At 38.2% G+C, this 23,581-nt stretch overlaps 1 protein-coding gene across 1 annotated transcript in view; it reads right to left on the reverse strand.

Moving 5' to 3' along the window:
• Positions 1–23,581, reverse strand: part of Cntnap2 (contactin associated protein 2) — a 1,802,334-nt gene that overhangs the window by 1,299,788 nt on the left and 478,965 nt on the right.

Raw genomic sequence — 23,581 nt, forward strand, 5'->3', positions numbered from 1 at the left:
ACACTAAAATAACCACTTAATATAGCACAAACTTTAAAACCCACCATATACACACACACACACACACACACACACACACATATATATATATATATATATATATATATCTGATGATCACAATTTACATTTCTCAGTTGTCCCCATTATGATAAACCACAGAAGCAGTTGAAACCATTCTGTTGTAACAGCTAAAAGCAACATCATTGCTCCGAGAGGGCCACAACTCAAATTCAGTATCACAGGATCACAGGTAGAATCCAGAATCCAGTCATCTCATGACTAGCTTTTGTACATGGTATCACCTAGAAATGTTCAGGTATTTACGAATCACAGAGGGAAGATGGGAAGCAAGGAAATTCCAGGAAAGAAATCAAGTAAACAGTACACAAAGCAAGAGAGTGGAGATCACTAATCAGCATGTACAGTGTTACTGGCGCAGGATGAACAAGATGTGGAGATCAGATGTATCGCGGTGAGCCTGCAGATGACAAAACTTGGTTGCCTAAATATTTGGCATAGAAGATCCTGTGTTGAATGTTCTCACCAATGAAGAAAATCAATAGCTGATCCTAATAGGGAACAAGAATAATATCAAGGAAAAGAGTACCATGTAAAAAAGTCACCGTCCTCTGCCTTGAATCTATCTGTAGTATTTTCTACATGTGGTTTTTCAGTGGCGGTAACATTTTTAAACATTACTTCTTAAATATTTTTTCCCTTGTTTTCATGTCGTGTATGCAAATCTTCTAATTCATATAAATTTTCCTATTGCTCAGGACTCATCGCTTTGTTCTCCTCTAATCTATCCTCCCTCCAGGAGAGTTACCCCCAGGGCTAAACATGTCATACTGAACTGTCCTGACCCCTTTTCTCTCAACTGCAGGGCAGCAGACCTAATCCAAGGAGTCAGCCACAGCTGCTGTCATAAAAACTACTCGGCTACCCCACAGACCATCTTGCTTTTGAACATCCTCTGTCTACATTAGAGAAAATGAATCCCCACAAAAGTGTCATTATGAGTCTGGAACTACTGAGGCATCTTGATTCGTAATTTTTATTATTGAAAGTATTATAAACAACAACAAAAAAAATCACACTAAAATTAATCTGACCCAAAGTCTCTACAACTTAGTGAATTTATATACATTTAGAAGAGTCATTCGGAACAGAAGCTACGGAGCCTCACGTTAGCTTTTACTCTTTCAGTATTGAGTATATTTTATCTACTTAGATACCATCAAAGCATAAGGAAGGTTCATGACAGAAGGAAAATTAGAAAACAATTAGCTTTATATCCTCTTTCATAACACCATGACATTCAGGTCTTCCTCACCCCTCACACAGTCAAAGAAAGAAGAAAAAAAAAACAAAGCAGAAAAACAAAACAAAATGAAACTACACAAATTAATGTTATCTTTAATATGTAGAATCTATTGAAAAGTACATGTAAAAACATCTGTTAAATACATGTCTGTGTAAAATAATGTACACATGGACCTGGTATAACAAGAAGAAAAAAACAAGGAAGGCTATGTACAAATTTTGTCAACCAGTATTGAATATTTCACTTTATAATATATCATCGGGAAATGAGATTTTAAAAAAAAAAAAAAAAAAAACTAAGTTGGGGGGGGGGCCCTTATTCACGGGGGGGGGGGGCCGGCCGCGGGGGAAAAAAAATTTCATGTGCCCAGAATTCTTATTCATCTGACCCACTGACAAGTCTAATTGTAAATATGTGCCATTTTCTCAGAGGTATTGAAGTATCCTCAAGAAAAGTAAGAAATTGGGCTTGAGAGATGGTTCAGCCATTAAAGGCTAGGCTCACAACCAAAAACATAAGAAAAGTAAGAAATGTAACAACACTCTAAATAAAGTGTCTTCATTTTATCCTCAGATATATATATATATATATATATATAAAAAAAACACAAAATATATATATATATTTTGTCACAATATATATATTTAGTATAATATATATATGTCACAATATATATATTTAGTATACTATATATATGTCACAATATATATATTTAGTATATATATGCTATATATGCTATATATATATATATATGTCACAATATATCAGATGATGTTTCCTTTAGAAATATGATTACATATCTGATTAGTGAGATAATGCATAATCGTTGCTCTACAACCACTGGGGACCCAACTCCACCAGGGTGAATATTCACATCAGAGTATGCTCTGACGCCTGCTTCCAGTCCCTTGCAATGATGTTTAAAGTCCTCTCAAGCCCACAATGCCTCCCCCACCTTCTTCTCTACCACAGCCTAGATGCAATGACTCCTGTTCTCTTCTTTCAGTGGCCTCCAGCTAGGAGTCTTCCCATTTGCTGTTTCAAATGTTCCCAGGTCTGCACTCAGTGTAGCTTTGCATGCCCAGAGCTCCTCAGCCTCCAATCATGCTCTGCTGTCCTCTCCAGTTTGCAGCACCAACAGGTTTTTCAGGCATTGCATTTCTTAGCGGACTTTCGCTCCTACCATGTTGCTGTCCATATGGGAAAGAAGTATTTGACGGTTTATCTGAAAGTTACTCTCGTGATTGAGAGTTAAACTACAAGATGGTAGAGAACTTATTTTTTTTTTTTAAAGATGGTCTTTAATTTATAACAAATGCCCACATTGCCTAGGGTTTTGTTTAATAAGATGGGGAACTGAGCAACACATTACTGAAAGGTTTCACATCTCATGTTTATGAACAGAAAGGAGAGGGGATGACTTTAACAATAGAGGAAATCAACTAGTTTTGTTGGGATTTCACTGAAGTGGAGTTAAATCCCTACAGGCACCAAGGAATGTATCATCGTGTGCTACTTCGCCATTCAAGTGTTTAAAAATTAGAAGTTAAAGTGAACAAACCTCGTTCTCACAGCATGTTGTCTTATTTTTCTTAGTTATTCTCTAGGTTCCTCTGGGAACCCTGACAGGTGTATATGATTAGATTCCCCAGAAAATTCAATGTAAGAGACAGAAAAGATGAACATAAAATATGTGCTAAAAGAGACGAGTTCACAATCTACACTAAGTGATCGGATTTTATGTTTGTTGTTCAAATGTACTATTAAATTCAGCCGTGACAGTGAGAGATGCATTCTTCCCCTCCTGGGTTTTAGTTCTTTGGGTCTAATTTTATATGGCTCTGGCATCTAACCTGTAAGTGTTCCTTCTGATGTTTGCTGGCCAGTGCACGCCTTTAAACTGGCATTGGGCAGGGTGCTGTGGCAAACATGGCAGAGTTTAGGAGAGGAAGGGGCAGTGCCCCCCCCCACAGAGTGCCGAGACACAATGACAAGAGTGAGGCCACCATATGGTGAGCATATAGTTTCAGTTGGTGTATTAACACTGAGTAGAAGGAGGGTCAAGGGTTCAATGTGGGTGGGGAGGGGCAGCTGCTGTTCCAGGATGTTTTGTGCAAGAAAGTATCTTTGGAAAGAAACATCAGAGTGTTTACGGTCAGAAGAAGGTGGGGAGTGTAGGCAAAGAAATATCAACAGCCCTGTGCTGTGAGGATCTTTTTCTAAAGTCTAAGCCTTTAGATACAATAAATAGCATATTTCTTGAAAGAAAGCATTTAATGGCCTAACATAGAGTTACATTGATGGAAATAAAATTACATCTATAGTAATTCCTCAAAGATAATGCAGCTAATGAAATTAAAATTTAGATGTAGTATAAGTTTAAAGTCTAAAAACCTGATTTTTGTAGCAATTTATTTTAGTACCAACTATTTCATTGATTTGGAAATCAATTAAGATACATTTTAAAATTTAAAAAAAATCGACTGAAAGTCACCTAATTCTCATTCTAATTTTGGAAACTGTATCAAGGAAAATAACAGTTTACATATAAACGTTGTTCTGTAAACGGTAACTGTAGATGGTCACAATTTAAGTGCTGGCAATCTCACCTTTTGCTAAATTCAAACACAGTATACAACTTTAGCATTTAATAAAACTACTACATCTACTGTGTTTTCTCCTAGATGACACTAAGTACAAATATTTCTGGTGTCTCATTTCCTGCCTTATGTAGTTGTAAAGATACCAGGCGATAAAATCGACATATCCAATTTTCTATAAATGCATAGCAGAAGAGTCTATATAAAACTACTAAATATGCAACACAAAACAATATTTAATAATGTAATTTGGTGTTGAGTAAACTATAATCAGTCACTAAGAATGTTGAGGTGAATGTTCCTTTAGTCTGAGCTCTCTTAGAAGTGTGTGACAATGAATATGTGAATTTATCCCCTTTCTAATATGCAACATAAGAATGCGGGAATTTAGCTAATGGAGCCAATAAGTTTCTGTGAAGCCCGAAAGTGTTGAGAATTTCTAGGACAGAGCTCTGACCCACAGGGCAACTCTAAGCCTGAGTTTTCTTTTCTAAGAAGTGTTACAAGGACACATCTTTAATTAATGATGTGGTGTCCATGGTTCCTTCCATACCACCTCAGAGAGCTTTAGTAAAATCATGCAGCCTGAGTGGCTGACGTCTTTACTGTCCAACTGGTTTCACAGCCACTCCACTAATGGCCACTTACATTGTCCAGAAAGACTAAGATCTGAATAATTGGGAAGCCGTAGATAGGTGGAAAGAAGAGACGATTCTAGAAAAAGGAGACAGGTTAAGCACCACCAGAAGTCACAGCAGATATGAAATTCTCTGCTGATTGCTGTAGTTACACTCTGGGCCTGTGTATATTGCCATACTGCCTGTTATGATGAACAGTCTGTCTTTATTCTGATTGTAGTAATGATTAAGACATATGGCAACTTCTGAAAGCTTGGCTTGCCAATTAGGCTAAGGTTTGTATTTCCATGTATTAGCTATGAAACACCAGGGGATCTGACATAGCCCTAAGGAAGGTGATCATCTTAGTAGAGTAATAAGAAAAGGTGGAGGGAGATCTGAGGCAATCCAGTATTGCAGTTTCCTTGTGAGGATGCACTCTAGTTCTACAGTCATGAAAATCACTGCAAACATTTCAACTCCAGGGTGCTTTCCTTCCAGGAAACCTTGGATGAAATCTAGAGGAGCAGATGGGCCTTGAGTTTTTATTTTCATACAATTTCAGTCAATCAGGAAGGCAGACTCGCTGTAAGAATGCGGCACTAACTCAGGATAAAATGGAGGAAATAGCTGGCAGACAGATAGGAAGTTAACTATTGCCTTCTGATGGCCGAGGACATTCTCTGCTGTCAAGAATTACAGGAACAAGCTGGCAGAGTCCAGGCACACCAGGGTACTTTTAAGAACAAGAGACAGGACACTAGAACCAAGCTGGGCTTTCTGGACAGTGAGCATCTTATTTGCATGTAGGGAAGAAATTCACTTGGAGAGGTGTGTTCTCCTTGGAAAGCATCATCTCCCAATGTCCTCCATGTGTCCCCAAATTCTAACTCTGAAGGTGAAGCTCTGGCAGCCCCATCTACACCCCTTGATCTGCATCACATTTTATGAAAGCTCCTCCATAGTCAGGACTCATGAAAGAGTGCTCTGCTGTGCCCACATGATCGCTCACATGCTGCCTCCCATCCCCAGCCTCACTCTGTAAAATCAGAAGCACTTGTGGTGATTTTGCTTCCAGGTTTTCTTTGTGGGATTGTCGTTCTGGGAATCGTCTGTCTTTGATACTGTTTCAGGCTCTGCAATAGGTTTCTAGGAATTCAGCATTACATTTTGCTCACAGTCTCTGATTCTTTCTGCACTGTCTCTTCATTCCCTTTGTATGTACTTGTTAAATGCTTCCTGTACCCTCTCTGCTATTTGCTGTTTGGGGCTGGTATGTTTGCCTAGACTCATCACTGCAAAGACAGTGGGAAATCCCAGGTACAAATGAAATGTTATGTATGTTATTTTTTTTCTTTATGGATTCTGTTGCACATTTTTAGGATTTGGATGAAAAGAAAATTGGAGATATGGTACAGGCACTTCTTTAATAATCTCTGAGATTAATGCGGCCTAACAAGGATATTTTTAAAAATAAATTATTAGTAGCATTAAAGTGGCTAGGAAAAGACTTGGGAAGGATCTATTATATATGTTTTAGAGATTTTTATCCACATGAGTATAAGTCCTTATAGGAAGGGAAGATGGAAGAGGAAGGAAGAAAGAAGGGAGAGAGGAACTAAGTGAAGCAAAGAGAATTCTTAATAGCTTTGACACACCTACTATTTTTATCCCGTAAACTTGAGCAGCTGGTTGAACACATATTTCACTGTGAAACTTTTAGCAGCTTTCATATTTTATTTTCTTGACACACATTTTTTGACTAGGCATTGTTTATTCACCTCAAAGCCTTGCTAACTTTAGCACCATATTATAATACAAAACACACTTAGCTCATCCATTCCTGTCCTTGTGAAACCCTCATCACCCCCAAAACAACTTTTCTTGTGTATAATCACACCCACAGGCCAAATCTTTTTAAAGTTTAATCTACAATCTATGTTTTCTTCGAGTTTAAGTGTTGCATTTTCCTTTAAAATGTGTTGGTTTTGTAACAAATTATTGTTTTATTTCAATGCATCTTTTAAGAAAGGTTGATTCATTTTTAAGTATGCCTCTGTGTTTGTATGTGTGTGTGTGTGTGTGTGTGTGTGTGTGTGTGTGTGTGTGTATTATGTGTGCATGTGCCTAGAGGTGTCTGTAGAGGCCAGAAGAGTACATCTTATCCTCTGGAGCTGGAGTTACAGGCAGTTATGAGCTGCCCAACATAGGTTGGGAGCTGAACTCAGTTTCCATACAACAAAGGTACTTTCTCTCTAGTCCCTTATTTCAATACTTCCACAACTAAATACTGAGGTAATGACATAAATTGGCACTTTTGCTTGTTTATTTGCTTAACATTGTGTGTTAAGTATTTTCTTAGACTGCTGTGGTGGTTTGACTAGAAAGGGTCCCCATAGATTCATAATATTTAAATGACGATGCTTGGTTATTAGAGAGTGGCTCTACTTGACAGGCATCTGGATGTATGGCCTAATTGGTTGGAGTAGGTGTGGTCATGCTGGATGAAGTGCGTCACTGGAGGTAGGCTGTGCTGGTGGTGTGCTATGGGGTTCAAAGGCCTAATCCAGTCCCAATGTCTGTTTCTGCTGCCCGTGGATCCAAATTTGAAACTGTCAGCTACTTCTCCAGCACTGTGTCTGCTTATGTGCTGCCATGGTGAGAATGTTCTAAACCTTTGAAACTGTAAGCAAACTCCAACGAAATTCTTTCTTTCATAAGAATTACTGTGGTCATGGTATCTCTTCACAGCAATTGGACACTAACTAAGACTTTAAAGATAACATTACTTAACATTTTACTGGTCTTACCATGGCAGAAGAGCGAGCATGCCCCTTAGAGTTTTATTTCTAGCTACACGAATTTGAGGAACTTACTCTAGGCCACGATATGCACTGTCTCTTTCAGTTTTCACTTTTTAAAAGGGCTTTCTTCAACTTTTAGTCCAGTTCTATTGTTTTTCCTATTTTAATCACAGGAATTAAAAAGCAAATGGTTAAAATATAGGATAGAGGTGCTAGAAAAACATTTGTCCTCCTTCAGGGTAAAGCAGCATTGCCTTCTATTCAATCCTCTCTTGTCCATGCATTATTCACAGAGACTAATGTTTGGGATCAAGCTTTAAGCTGAAGGTTAAAAAAGCAAAGCAGCCAGCTACTAGCTCTTACCTTTACCTCAGCTCAGACCAAAGAGGTGATCCATAAATTGCTCCCGACTTCACTGCTCCTCAGATTTGCTTGGACTGCTACATTCTCCTCAATGTGGCTAGAGCCTTACTCTCAAACGGAATGCCTCTACATTTATACCTCTCAAATCCTGGTATTAAAGGTACAAGCTCTGATTCACTCTTTTAGACTGATTCAATCTAGTGTAGCCCTGGGTCATCTTGAACTAACAGAGATCTTTCTGCCTCTTAATTCTGAGTCCTAGGATTAAAGCTGTAAGCCACTACTTCCTTGTAAGTAGTATGTATAGCTAACTAGTGCAAACTGATCTACAGTGGTTTTATTAGATCATAAACATTGTTTGTTTGTTCCACGATCCCTAGACTGGATTACTTTTCTGTCATTGGAAACAAGAGCCATAGTTTTCCTCTTCAATAAAATTTCATACAATTCTGATAAATATTCTCATTATAACAGTAGTTTTATGGCTTATCTTTATGTATAAGTAGCCATGTTTACATGCCACTTTTAATAAAACAGACATTTTCATTTACATATGTGTATTAATAACATCTGGAATACACATGTATTAAATACAAATTCATGTGTATCTGTTCATTGTTATAGAAAATAGTTTACAATCTAGACATTACATACATTTTTACTGAGTGATGCAACACACAATACCCAATGAAGATATTGCTGCATTTTAATGCATTTTATAGGACACAGAGAATTTTTACTATCTGCATTAAATTCTTCATGGGGTAGTTAATATCTTTGTACAGAAAATGTAAGTATCAAATCATTATTAAAATTAAACTGGGATGAGAATTAATTTTTTTCTATAAAATATATATAAGAATGGAATTTGGGGCCAGGAATGACTCTGGAGTTATGAGCACTTGTATCTCATGCAGAAGACTTGGGATTGGCTTCCAGAGCACACATGGCACACCACAAACCCAAGTAATTTCTGTTCCAGGGTATTTGATACCATCCTCGATCTGCCATGGGCTCCTGCATGCATGTGGTATACATAAATTCACAGAGGCACACATAGTTGTATTGGCTAGTTTTATGATATGTTGACACAATCTAGAGTCACCAAAGAGAAATTAGCCCCAATTAAGGAATTATCTCCACAAGGCTGTATTTTAGGCAAGCCTGTAGGGCATTTTCTAAATTAGTTATTTATGGGGATTAGCCCAGCTCATTTTGGCTAATGGCATCCATGGGCTGGTAGTCCTGGTTTCTATAAGGAAGCAGGTTGAATATGCCATGGGAAGCTAGCCAGTAGACAGCACTCCATGGCTGCCGCATCAGCTCCTACCCCCAGGTTCCTGCCCTGCATTTCCTCATTGTTTTGATAATGAACTATTCAATGGAAATATAACAGCAAATTAATCACTTTCTTCCTCAAGTTGCTTTTGGTCATGGTGTTTCATCAAAGCAATGGAGACCCTCAGTAAGACACACATATACACATAAATAATAGTAATAAACAATGGATGTGGTTTTGCACACTACAGCAGGAAACAACACTGGAGAGACAATGGCCAAAAAGGGTTTAATCATGTCTTCATCATGAGCTAAATCAGGTTGAACTGCGACTAAAAACTAAGGGTATATATTTTGCATGCAATGAAAAGTGTAAAGTTATTTGCCTAAGTTAAATAACAATTGACTCCTTCCCCTCTTCCACTTTTCACTGAGTCTTACCAACTTCTTGCCACATAAAGTTAATTTTGTCTTAACATATTTTAATTTTCTTTGAGAATTTCATGCATTTATAGGGTGAATTTTGGTAAGATTCACCCTCTCTACCTCCTTTACATCTTCCTGGACACCTCACACTTCCTTCCCAACTTCAAGTCATTTTGTAAAAGCCACTGAATCTAGTTCATGCTGTCTGTGTGCTCATAGGTGCGGAGCTATTCCCCAGGGCAAAGGCAACATACTTAGGGTCATATCCCTGAAGAAAACAGACTCCGCCTTCCTCGGGGAGCATCATTTGCCAATAGTGTCTCTGCTAGTGTTCTGGCCACATGAGTTCTTTCCATATCCACAATAAGATTGTGACTGCTTGATCTTATGTGGGTCTCATTCAAGCAATTGTTGATTCTTTGTGTTCTTGTGTGTAATGGCCCTGTAATATTCAGAAACCACTATTTCACAGCACTCTCCTCAAACTTCTGCTTGTACAGTCTTTCTGTCCCCTCTTCTGCAATGATCAATGGAAAAGATGTGATGCAGATGTTCCATTTAGGGCTAAGCACTCCACAGTTACTTGTTTTTGTTGAGTTTCCATTCTACACAGTAAAAGCCAATGAATTCAATATGCATTTTAGTATTCAATAATTTGAGGCAGCCTTAGGCAATTCAAACTCATTGCCAATTTGGACCATATATGAACGGTAGAAATCATTAAAAATAAATCAGTAGATAAATATAGTAATATTTATTTTTTATGGAGTTCTTTTATGACAAGAAATATTAACTGATATTTTGAATGTGCTTTTTAAAAAGATCATAATTAGTTGGGATAAATATTATTACCTTTTCTAAAACAAATCTTAAGATCTTACTGCCACAAGATATTAGAGTCACAACGAAACCTTAGTGATAGCTGGTTATAAATCGTATGCTTATAAGGACATTTCAAGGATATGCCATCTCTTGACTCAACTCAGCTAGAACGTGTACTTGTTGTACTGGGTTTGGTAGCTATACTGATCTCCTAATAATGCTGAAACTACCAGCTAAGTTCTCCCCACACCCAATTTTCTTCTGAGTTAAGATACTGTCCTTTATAATACCATCACATCAATTTCACTATCTTTATGCCACACTAGACCCACCTGTTTCAACTCAAAATGGTTCTAGCAGTTTTAAAAGGTGTTCTCCAAGAGACTCATGCATAATCAACTATTCAATAGCTATGCAACCCCGTGAAGTACATGGATGTCATCCTAGTTGTCCATTCAATACATATTTATTGGGTACTTAACTTCCTGCTTCAATCTTTATCTCTTTGTAATGCATTCTCTTCACAGTTGCCAAATGGACATTTTATAAATGGAGATCAGACTAAGGCATTACTGGACAATTGCCTGCTTCCCTCCCTTCTCAATGAATATAAAATGCAGTCTCCACTAAGACCCTGGGTGGTCCAGCCCTGCAATAACTCTATGAATGCTTTATTTTCTTCTTTCTGGGCGATTAAACCGAGTTTCTTGTTCATTTCTCTCTTCATAATGCCCTTTGTCCCATGAGTTATTTTCCCCAGCTAGAACCCTACTCATTGGGTCTACAAAGTCTGGATCCTTTTATGGTTCCAGGTCAGACACCATCTCTTCTCTGACCCATTCGTTGGAAATCATCAACTCAACTTCCATGTTTACACTTTCCAGACAGCACTTGCTATGGTATCTCACAGCCTTATGTTGTTCACAGAACTAATTGAAATCTAAAATGATCTATTTGCTTTCAAGCTCACAGTTTTGCCCTCTTGCTGAGAGAGTAGGAACTGTAGTTGATTTTGTGACCACTACTGCCAGAGCCTCAGAGCTGTACAAGAAACATTAACTGTGCAGTTACTGAGCCAATTCACCAGTGGGAATAAGTCCATCTGAACGTGAGCAATGTAAACACTACCTAGTTGTGGACAGTCACCTTTTCCATTCTACTCCTGATAGGTCATTTTTGTACTTCCCATTTAAAACTCTGAATTAATGATCAGAGTTGGGTTCATTCTTTAACCTATGAATACACCCCCCCACACACACACACACATTTCCTATAAGGAAAACCATTGTTCTTAGTTTTACCATTTTAAAAATTGGACACATTCTGTTCAATAGATTATGAAGGGAAAGTTTCAATATTTTACTTAAGTCTATATTAGTTTTGATTTTATTCTCTGATAGTCATATAGTTACATTCAGAAGAAAATGCAAATGTACCAGACCTGAAACCCAGGAACACATGCAAAGCTAGCTGCTGTAAATCAAATAGGAAATTGTCCGGTCGGTATGCACCAAGGGCAAATTACTTGGAGACATAGTTCAAATTCTGCTGGACATTTAGCAGCTGCACTGTGCTTCTGACAGATGGTGCAACAGATGAATCCATTTCAAATCACCCACTAAACTGTGATATATACTCCAGAAGAAGTACATTTGTGAGACTTTTCAAAGTAAGCTAAGCTTTTACCTCCATTGCATAGATTTTCTGATTTTTATATAACTAAATTCTATAGCATGAAATCATAAAGACTTTGTTTCTTCCATTTCTTAGATCTGGAATCATTTTTCAGATTTTAATTCTGATCCTCACTTGGACACTAGAATTTCAATTTTTATTAAATGCTATTTCATTTTTGGATGACTCAAACTTGAGTGTTCAAGCCAGAGAACCCGTAATCCCTAATTGATGGTGATATTTATTTTGAACTCTGGAGGAGGCAGAGTTAGTTTCCTAGTTTATCTTTCTCTCTCTCCCTCTCTCCCTCTCCCTCTCTCCATTATGTGTATGTGTGTGTGTGTGTGTGTGTGTGTGTGTGTGTGTATTGTGTGTGTGTATTTGTATGCTTAGTTGTGCAGATGTGGATGTCAAAGTAAGACCTTGGAAATTGGTCTTTCATCTCATTTGAGATGGGGTACTTTTCTGCTTTTGTTTTTTCATGTAGAAGACAAGCCTTCATACTTCAGGGGATAATCCCGTCTTCTTCTCCCATTTCCCTGTAGAAAGGCTGGGATTATACACTTGCACCACATGTTCAGCTTTATGTGGGATCTGGAGACTGAACTCACTTCACCACACTTGTAATAAGGGCTTCACCCATTAAGCCACATTCTGATCTCCATATGGAAGTTTAAGTAAAGAAGTAATTAGAAACCGTCAAGATCAATGGCAATATAGAAAAATAGTCTTGAGTACTCTTAGAGTTTGGGTGGATAAATTTATTAACTGGCTAATAAAAAGGGGTATTTTACAGTACGAATCTCCGTTCTGGTGTGTTACTGAACATTTTACTCTTCTTCTGTCTTTAAGTGACTAAATTACTCTAATATCATCCAGTGTTCCTGGCTTAGGTCATTGTTGTCACGTGCTCTGTAGGGACAAAGTGAGAAGTGGAGAATTCTATAGTGGTAAGAAAAAGCTGTAGACGAATGTTTAATTAGCTGGCAACTATGTATGTTATAAGGCCAAAAATTAGTCTGTGAGATCAGTTCTGCAAAAGCTATAGTCATAGCTTAAAAACCTGAGTGAAAAATATGCTCAGCCAAATGCTACTTATGTGATCTTTCATTAATTAAATCTTTGCTGGCCTTTAATTTCTTCTGCTTTCTACCATATACCCTTCAAGTCATACAATATGAAAAATAAGTCATATTAAGAGAAAATATCCAGTGGTGCTGGGTGGACAGGTGAAATGTATTTGTCAGTTTCCTTGATAATAACTAACTGCCAAATGTGAACACTCACTTATAATGAATATTAAAACTATAAAGTATTTCAGATACTGTTTTCAAGGAAAATAAAGCAGGAGAGGAAGGCAAGGATTTGGAGTGGATTGTTAATGTCTTTCAGTTAGTGACCCAGGAAGACCTTTTGGATGGGGTGGCTTTTCAAGAGAAGCTTCTTGAAGAAGGGACAAGCCTGGGATAAAGAGCAGACAAGAGGAAAGAGGTCTGAGCCGAGGGCATGTAGGGGAGAGCTGCTGAGGGCAGAATTACCGAAGGGCTTTGTATGCTTGTAAGGAGGGGGGTTAATTAAATGCAAAGAAAATGAAGTCTGTGACAACAGAACATTGGATGGGTCCCATTAATTAACGAGAAAAAGAACTTTTAATGTATTACAAAGGAAGTGAACGTTTAATGCAAGATACACTCTTTTTCTATTTAGAAATCCTGATTTCCCTGTGAACATTGTCATGTAAGGCTACAAATCTAAGAATCCCACAACATTTTGTTGCCAATATTCATCGAAAGGAAAATCACCTGGGATAATTTCATGTTTAAAAGTGTAAGGACTTTGGTTTAATGACCACTCAGCTGTTTACTTAGTCCAGCATATCCTTCTTTGCCTGTACCTGGTATGGAACCAGTTTAGATGATCAGTTACATGTGTCTCCTGGCTGGACAAGAGGGAATATATCCTTCGGTATCTTAAGCGCTCATTCCTTTCAGGTGTACCCCATGATGCGGTGGCCTGAGGAGTGGGAAGAGACTGGACTTTGAGAGGTGTCTTCCTGTGATAGAAGAAGGGCACAGATTGCCCTGGTCAATGAGCCAGAGTAGGTCAGAGGAGCTTTGCCTGAAGAGAATGACTGTGAAGATAGCAGAAGGTTTTGATATTTTAAATGGGTAGAAATGGTAGGGGAAAAAAAAAAAACATTCCAGGAAGTTTAAGTGCAGTACAAAAGAGTGCAGGTAGCAATGTGTTGGACTTCCTAAAAGATTCCAAGACGAAATCAGACTGTAGGAAACTTCTACTGCCAAACACTACAGCCACAACAAACTTCCCCCGTATCTAAACCTTCTTTCCTTCTTGGTAGATGGACGAGCAGAAGTCTTCCTCAAGGTGCTATCCTTACCAAAGCTTTAGTGTCCTTCCTCTGGTTACAGAGAATGCATTTCTATATTCAGCACTCATGACACTTAATCCTATACTTAGTGCCTTTAGTCATTTGGTGTCTGAATCAGTCATGAGCTGGCAACTCCATTGGGACACAGCACAGGATCGGGCTTTATTTAGTCCCTGTGTGCTCAGCACACAGTGTTACCAATGATGGACAACTGATAGGACAATGTTAGGCACAGATATGAGTTTCTGAAAGGTGAGGCTGTGTAAGTGAGCAAACCTATCGAGTTCACATTGTATGCCTCCAATTTATTCTATTAATACATGTTTATTGAATGCCTATTGAATTTTCTTCAAACCTTCCAAGACTAGTAAATAACATGTTACAAATGTGAATTATATATTCTAAGCCTTGGATAAGCCACCGAAATGTGCTTTTTTATTGCCTACTGATATGTATATATGCATATATATATATATATGATTTATTATTAATATTTTTGAGGGCAATGTCTCACTGTGAAGACTAGGATAGCCTCTATGTCTCAATCAACATGCTTTAGTTTACTGAGTGCTAGGATCAGAATCATAAGCTACTATGTCCTGTTCGTATCTACATTTTGGAGAAGAACATTTTGATTGCCACTTTGATAAGTCAGTGCTGGATATGTTATCTAGAGACAGGAAGCTCTTAGATAACCATGCAAATTAGAAATGTCATTTACGCGAGTGTGCTCAGCAGTGGAACTATAGGAGAAAGGCCCTGATCATGTTGGAAGCCTCCTGAATTTTTGTTTTATTCCTGAGTCTTTGTTTTACTCAAATGTGGGAGGGGACAGAAGAAAGAGAAGCAAGCCTCCCATAGTTTTTCTATGGGGGACAGGTTAGATTGTGGATTTGTTTATTGAGTAAGGATAAAACTTGGTACTGAATGTTATTTGCTTCTATTATTGACTATAAGAGGATGTTTTACTTATTTAAAAATAATCTTTAAAATTATGGCTCCAATGATTTCATGTTTTTATGAAAAGTTTTCCTCATAGGCTCTGTAATTTATTTGTCAGAATAACTGTCGCATGAGTAGGAAATAGTAACTAAGGCTGTTAGACCTGGAGCTTTAAGATTCCCATTGGTCTCCACTGATTGCACCAGCAAGGACACATTTATACTGCAGCGCATGGCTTTGCACAGCTATGTCTTTTTCACTGTGACACTGTTGCTGAATACCGCCCTCCTGAAGATTGCTCATTAGTTGGAATTCTGTTCATTCAGAACAATTTCATATGGAGAGAATTTGGAAAAGAAGGCAACTGTGAGGCATGGTTATCTATCCCCAATTTCTGCTGTTGGACCTTTCTCTCGATATTGTTTCTAAAATCACCTTCTGATCTTGTTCTAGATGTCCCTATCTTTGCGCACACACATACACACACACACACACACACACACATGCACGCACGCACATTTGCGCGTGCGCGCGTGCACACACACACACACACACACACACACACACACATGCACGCATGCACAAAGAGAGAGACAGAGCTCTTATTTTAAGAAAAATTCTATTACAATATGCATTTCTCACAGTCTATTTCCGTGAACAACAAATCTTATATTTGACCACTGAATAAATGCCCCGAGGCATGCTATATTGATTTTTATTTTTTTAGGAAAACATTATATTACAAAGAAAGTTGCTTGTTTTGCTGTATAACTTTTAGATAATATTTGAATTCTCCATACTCCCCAAAGAGATTCTACGCACAAGCACAATGTGCTATTTGAAAAGAGAAAGAATATCCTCTGCAGTACACTCATCCACATTAGCTCTCATTTCAGATGGAACTGGAGTCAGAAAAGAAAGGGGGTTGAGCTATTTTTGCCATCATTGCTGATCCCAGGGAGGCCACATTGTGCCTGTGAGAGCAGAGAATTTACATAAGCAGATGGGAAAGAAGAAAAACTCTTGTTTTACAGTTAAGAGTGGGTCAGAGGCAAGTTCAGAAGGACAGATTCAGAAGAAAGGATCAGAAAGGAAGCCAGGTGGAGGCAAAGCAGTAAGGGGCAGGAGCTTGGAGACTCAAATCTCAGGCAGGATGCTATATCCACAGCCTTGATCAGAGCAGCTCCCTCAGCCCCGACCTCCTCATCCCTCCTTCCTCCAGCCCCCTTCTCTCATTAATTACCCTTTTAGGTCTCACCCTCCCAGGTTCATGCTTCAGCATCCGTCCCCTAAGACTCCATCCCATCTGAACCCACCTCCTCATCCCTCATCACTACCTCCAATCCTCTCAGTCCTCATCCCTTCAAGAACCATTCCCTCATCCTCCATCCTCCATCTTTCATATCTCTGGTCCTTCACACAGTCAACCATCTTCCAGAAGAAAATGGTCTATGGTTTAGGATATTTACACAGTGAAAAGGAAGACTTACGCCTCTTGGGGACACGAAAAAGAGAAAACATAAGCAATAAAACACACAGCAATGAGGATAATCAGAGGCTGTGAAATGACACTCTGATTAATTGGCCAGGTGGGGTAGGGAGAAGTAGTAAGAAAGAGAGGTTGAAAGTAAATTGCCCGCTGAGCCTGGAGAGCTAAGTAGAAAATTCTACATCACATCCAGAAAACAATTGGGGATAATTATCAACTTACTTACAAAGAAATTACAGGATAAACGTGAAAGCAAATTTATGGCATACAGGCGATATGGGCTTTTAAGATCCCGTAGAGAGATTTCCAGAGAATGAACTCCAGATGGGAAGAAAGCATGCATCTAGATATAGGAGGGAGATGGAGGCCGCTAATCTATTGGGTTTTGCATGGTCAGAGTTCACACAGCTCCTAAGACATAGCAGAAGTTGCTTTCTACAGTTCCCAATAAGGAATAGAGCCACAGCAATGTAACCAAATGAGACATCTATTTATGTCCATGGCACCAGGGAGAGGGTGCAGCCTTCAGGAAGCAAGTTTACTGCTTTGCCAACACCAACGTGTTTACATAAGCCTCAGAGTCTGAGTTTGTAAAAGGTAAATTCCAATTTGTACTTGGTCACCAACTCTCTTGAGCAAGTCAACATTGAATCACTGGAGAATGGCCAACAGACACCAGGTATAGAAGAAGTTCTAATAGGATGTAATAATAAAAGCCTGGAGAGTGTCAATGGCGCAGGTATATTACTGACTAGCTCTCACAACTGGCCAAGGAACTATAATTAATATTATCCTCTGAGGGTTTATTCATGAACTGATGGGTGGGAAAAAAACTTCATTTACAACCAGGTCCTCTGGATGTCTCCCATGACTGACAATACTAGATTCTATAATAGCATACAGTTGGTGTTCATTAGATTTCCAAATTAAACTAAACCCATCATTTACCGTCTAATAATGAGTAGCTGGTCATCTCTTAGATAAGTTGATTTAAGTTATCCATTTAGTTAGTGTCCTGTGTGTGTGTATGTGTGTGTGTTTGTGTGTGTGTGTGTGTGTGAGAGAGAGAGAGAGAGAGAGAGAGGGAGGGAGAGAGAGAGATTTAACCCAGTCTTTGCACACTAGGCAATTGTGTTTTCATGAGCTACACGCTAACCATTAACCTTACTTTTATAGCCACAGACTATTTCGTAGTGCTGGCACAGATTTTCAGCAAAGTGCTGACAGAAAACTCTTGTACTACTTTCCAGGCTGGACTCACTTATTGTGATTTGATGAACCATCAAAGTAATAGATAATGACACCACATTCCTTTACCAATAAAGCCCAGGACATGCTGCCATCTCTACTCACTTGAATGTATCTCGATTTCCAAGAAATTGCCAGTCATTTACCTCTGTCTTCATAGCACAAGTGGCTCATTGTCTGGCTATATCATTGCAATTGTTCTTTTTCATAAGAAACAGATATTCAAAGGAACCTGAATTACCGACTCAAATGTTCACATGGGGGGGGGGAGAAGACTTTTCACTTATCCTTGAAAGGGATTTTTGCATTACAGTTACTTTAGTCTAGCACTTACTGAAATGCCGGGGTGCGTGATGGATGATGTGATGGATTGTAAAATAGCCACGAGGCAATGTCTTGTGGCCTGTGCCTTCTTTTTAGATGGGTTTCTGAAGAATATGTGGATGTGTTTGCATATGGACCAATATATGTGTTGAAATACATGTCACACAAACGTTTAAATGCTATAAAATAAATGCGCAGCACCATGTAAATAAGCGAATCTCACGTTTACCATTAGAATTTTGTAACCTGGGTCCTGCAACTCCAAATGGTCTAATGGGGAACGTGGAGCAAAGACCTGACGGTTGCCGTTAGAAGACCTTGAATACATCCATTCCCCAATGCAATTCTCATTCTTACGTATGATTTCATGCATCACTCAGTGTCATAGAACCCCAGTTTCGGCTTTGGTGAAATAACTATGAAGTTAACAAACAAAGTCTAACTAAGTATCGTTAGGAGGCCTTTGTTTGTAGATGAAAGTTGGTCCCTGGAAGACTGCTGAGGTTAATAAAAAAATTGTCTCTGCGTATAGGGTTTTATTTTGTTATATTATTATTAGTGCTGTAGTTACGTGAATGTATGGGTGCACGGCATGCTTGGTAAATATTTGCAATGCACAGTGTTCAAGTAAAAATAGTGTGCATTGAAATTGCTTGGATTTAAGAGCTTAGAAAGGGATAGTAACATGAAAAACAGGATATAGTTTTAAGTATTTTAATGATGAGAGAAAATTTTCAAGGAAGTTATATAAGTATGTATGGGACATCAATGTTTGCACTGAAGATTACTTCATCAAACATGCAGTAAGCTAATGGGATGTTGAAAATGCCTTTTAAACTGTGAAGTCATATGTCAATATCAGTTACTTTCACTATTATATAGAATAAATAAAGTTAAATATACAATATCAACATTTTATCACAGGTTCATCCCCCAAATATGGCATATTTTTAGCTCAGTAATTCAAAATATTGTCTGCTTGTGGTTTTGGAAGCTGACGGGATAAATAAAAATCATTCCTTTCGGTTGTATTTGTTTTCATATTAACACAGTATGTATCCTCCATTTTAGAACTTTCCTGATATTGATGTTGACAAAAAAAATGCATATCAATCAGAGAAGCCTGTTCATCGACATGCTGCCTGTCTTCAATTGTACTGATGATTAATTTTCCATGTTCTAAGTATATTCCATCATCTGTTCTGCAAATGTATTTTCAGAAGAAAAAAAAAAAAGTTTGTACCACTGAAGCAAGGAATGGCAACACCAGAAAACCCAGAGGATGGGAGTTTGTTCTATTGCCATTTTAGGAGCAGCTATCCCACTCTCTATAAATAGCACCATATTCTTTGAAGGCTTCGATAAATCAGTTTATAGACACATTCAGCACAGAGCCGCATTTTCTGACTCTGTTGCAAGCTAACTTAAAAAAGATTTGAATTATTTGTTCATTATAAGTTCATCAGTTAACATTTCTCATTTCCTGCGGTTCAGAGCCAGAGAGTGTGCACGTTGATACATTTTCCTAAGTTGTACTTACTGCTCAGTGTTATTTGAAACATTATACAAAAATGCACTTGACAGGTTACCCTGGAGGTGACAAGGCATTTGCAAAAGGAAGCCTGAACATCATTTATTCATGGCAGAGGAATGTTCCTTCTTATTTGACTTTTCTAATATCTTCAAATGCCACTGTACACCAATAACAATTTATTTTTAGTGGCACAATTGGTGATGTGGAAAATATTTTTCCTGGATTTAAAAGAGCACATATATTCACACGTAAACTTTTTAGTCCATTCCTGCCTAGAATTTAATTTCTTATTATATTGGCTGCAACCATTTTCCACTGTGCCCAATTCATCTCCCAGGTTTTACAACCAGGAAAGTATCCCAAAGCTCCCATATTAAATCTGTATATGTTAGATGATTAAACATTCCTGTCTATTCCTGTTCTACCAGAACTCATGGGTTTTCAAGTTCTAGCCTTATCCTCACCAAAATACCACCTCACAAAAACCTTCCGGACTGTTCCAGTATGGTGGGACACCACCCCAATATATTCTCCAAAACAGGGTTCATCCACTAATTCATTGGTTATATATAACCTGAATAAAATGCAGAATAAGATGGTCTTTGAGAGACCTGAGCCTGATCTTCTTAAACCAAAAAGTAATGTTAATGTGTTAATGTGAGCATCAGCACTTTTTTTTTATTAAGAATGTTGCTTTACTTTGAGATAATTGGAGTGAATTTTAAAGGGGATAAAAGGAGACCAGTTTTGAGAAGAGTATGGTGTGCGCTTTCTTGAAAATGGCACCTCTTAGAAGCACATCAACTAGGAAATTTTCTTTCTTTTTTCTTTCATCTAAAACTGCAGGGGAAGAAAAGAAATAGCCTCTTTCCTAACCCCTGCCTACACCTGTGACATAGTTTTTTATCTGAGAATTTTGAATGGACTGGAGAGCGCAGCAGTAGCGCTCCCATACAGAGAGGCCATGGCCAAGGTCAGTGCTACCACTGTGGCCAGCCAGAGGCTGTGAAAGGGAAAGCAACTATCAGCATTATTTCATTGTTTATCTCATTCAATAAAAGCTGTGGCGCAGTGTATGCAAGTTAACTGGCTGTCACCGGACACTGTTCCAGTTCTACGGGTACCAAAAATCCCAATGAGAGACAAACACAAAAATGTGAAGGGTATCATTGGAGGAGAAAGCTACATCGTATACTGCTTTTCATGTACTACAGGTCTGTTAACACACCCGTCTGTCACAGGCTTCATCTATTTTTTTTAATTACAAAATTGGTAGTAATATAAAAATACCTTTGAGATGAGTAGCATTTGACGGGGCTGCTAGAATCAGAGAATAGAAAATTTTTCCTATAAGCATTCACAATGGTTAGATTGGAGAAAGCTAAATGGCAACCACAATGTGGAGAAGAAAGTTTGTACCATGGTTGTAAAGTAACATTCTTTCAAAACCAATAGCTTGCTTTGCAATGGACACAACTACAAATATCATTTGCATTCCCAGACAAAAGTAAAGAAAAAGGTGTAAGAGTATATCTAACTCACATATGTGTTTCAAGATTTAGAATTTATGAGAAATTACTCCATGTTATGCTCCTGCCTAAGAACAACCTTTCAATACCTCACATAACTAAAACTTGACCACCTCATGGAAAACTAGTGAGTGTAAGAAAAACAAATAGGCAAAAAAAGAAAGAAAAGAAAAAGAAGGTAATACCTAAATACCTAGACTAAAACATAAAAAAGGATCAACAAGCAGATGTTCATGAAAAATTTGAGCACTAAAACCATTTCATATCAGTTACAAAGTAACTAACGTGTAGTCATTTACCATACAAGCTAATTATATCATTGTACTAATGTCCAAGAGATAAAATTCAGCATGCACTGTCCCTGCCTAAATTATATATGCTTGAAAGGCAGAAGGTTGAGAGCCACTTCTAAGTGGCTCCACCCAGTGGAGCATTGTGGGATTGCAGGTGCATTCTCATCTAAGGATGATGATGTCTTCCCCAGAATGACCCAAGAACTTAGAAGGAAGAGGTACTTAAAGACCTCAACAGATAAACAACTAAACAAACCTCTACCCATGTCACCAGCTTGCAACCAACAGATAGGGGAATCGAATAATAAGCTCAAAGAAATATTGAGGCCAGTTTAAATATCGTGGCAAGACTAAACTTTGGCAAGACTAAACGCTGAACAAGTGTTCCTAACAGGCAATTGATGGGAAATGTCATTCTGTAAATATGTTTCTCTTATTGGTTAATCTCTGCACCATGCTAAGCAGAAATAACTATGCAGACATGAGATTTTTATTACGGGCTGCATTGCCAAGTTTGGCAAGAAAGACCGAGAATCACCCATAAAACAAAACAGTTAAAGAGTAGGTCATTTTCATTTTACTTGGGTAGTAAAGGCAATTAAAGAAAGCACGGAGTTGAAAGAAGGCACTGTGAGAGGATCAGCTGAGTTTAGGAAGCTAAGGGAGAAGTGGGTGACCCAGATGAAGAGAAATGAGGCAGATAGGAATGGAAACATGCTCTAACCCTCAAAAACGGGTGGGGGAAAAGTGTGTATGGCATGCTGCCCAAAGAGCAAGAGGTAGAAGGAGATCTGATTGTGACGAGGATGTTAATTACACTAATACAACTAGGGTGCCTGGACCAAGAGGCATAATTTTCCCATGCTACTAAATGAATCTTGGTGTCAATTAATGATACAAGTAGTTTTTAAGTCCCAGGTCCTTTTAGTTCTGAAAATGTTACTTGGAGAAATGTGATAAATGCTTGAATCCAACATCCCAAGTAACAAAACATTGCCACCAACAGAACAATCTATTCCCGAGACATCTAACCAGGAGAGACATAGGGTGAGTGAGTCATATGAAAAGTTGTAGCCACGGTGTTTCTTTGCCAGTGACACAAAATGGCATGCAAACAGGTTGGCCAACACTACAAGGTGGTTTAACAATAACAGTACCCATTTGAAATCTATTCCCATCTCAATGATGGAGATGGTTACTAAGTATGATATCTTTTCCCACACTTAGCATCTCTTTTTAAAAGTGTTGATTTTATTTAATCCTGTGTGTGTGGGTGGGTGGGTGCCTGTGCAGGTGCACACACAGGTCAAAGGCATAGGATCTCCCTGGAACTGGGGTCATAAAGGTTGTGAGCTGCCTGATGGTATCCCCGGCAACTAAAGCCTAGTCCTGTACTTTGAATTTTTTTCTCTCAGGCTTTCCTGACAGCTTCCTTCCTGAGAGCTTTTTAATTCCATGTTTTTTTTAGAGTTTTAACTTATATCATGAGAATATCTGTCACATATTTCATTATTAATTTTACATTTCACATGTTTTTGTTTTGCACATTTCATCTTTTTCTTTATTTTACTTCTTATAAAATATTCTGAGTATTGTTAAATTTTGTCTGTAAATTTGAAGATTGCACGTGTCTGGATTTTCATAGAAAGATCTTAATTGTTAATGAGTCACCTTTGCAGAACTTTACACCTGGTATTTTATTGCAGTTTAGCTTTCTTTATGCTCACTATTAATGCATAAATAATAAAAATACTTAGTATTTACTGTGATGGCTAATCTTGGTTGTGAATTTGACTGCTTATGTAATCATCTGAAACATCAGGTTCTGAGAACTCTTGAAAGGGATTTTCTTGACCATGTTATTGGAAACTAGAAAGACCCCCATACCTGTGGGGTGGCATCCATCTTCTGAAGGCATCCAGTAT

Source organism: Phodopus roborovskii, unplaced genomic scaffold, assembly GCF_943737965.1.
Source record: "Phodopus roborovskii unplaced genomic scaffold, PHOROB, whole genome shotgun sequence".
NCBI classification, from domain to species: Eukaryota; Metazoa; Chordata; class Mammalia; order Rodentia; family Cricetidae; genus Phodopus; species Phodopus roborovskii.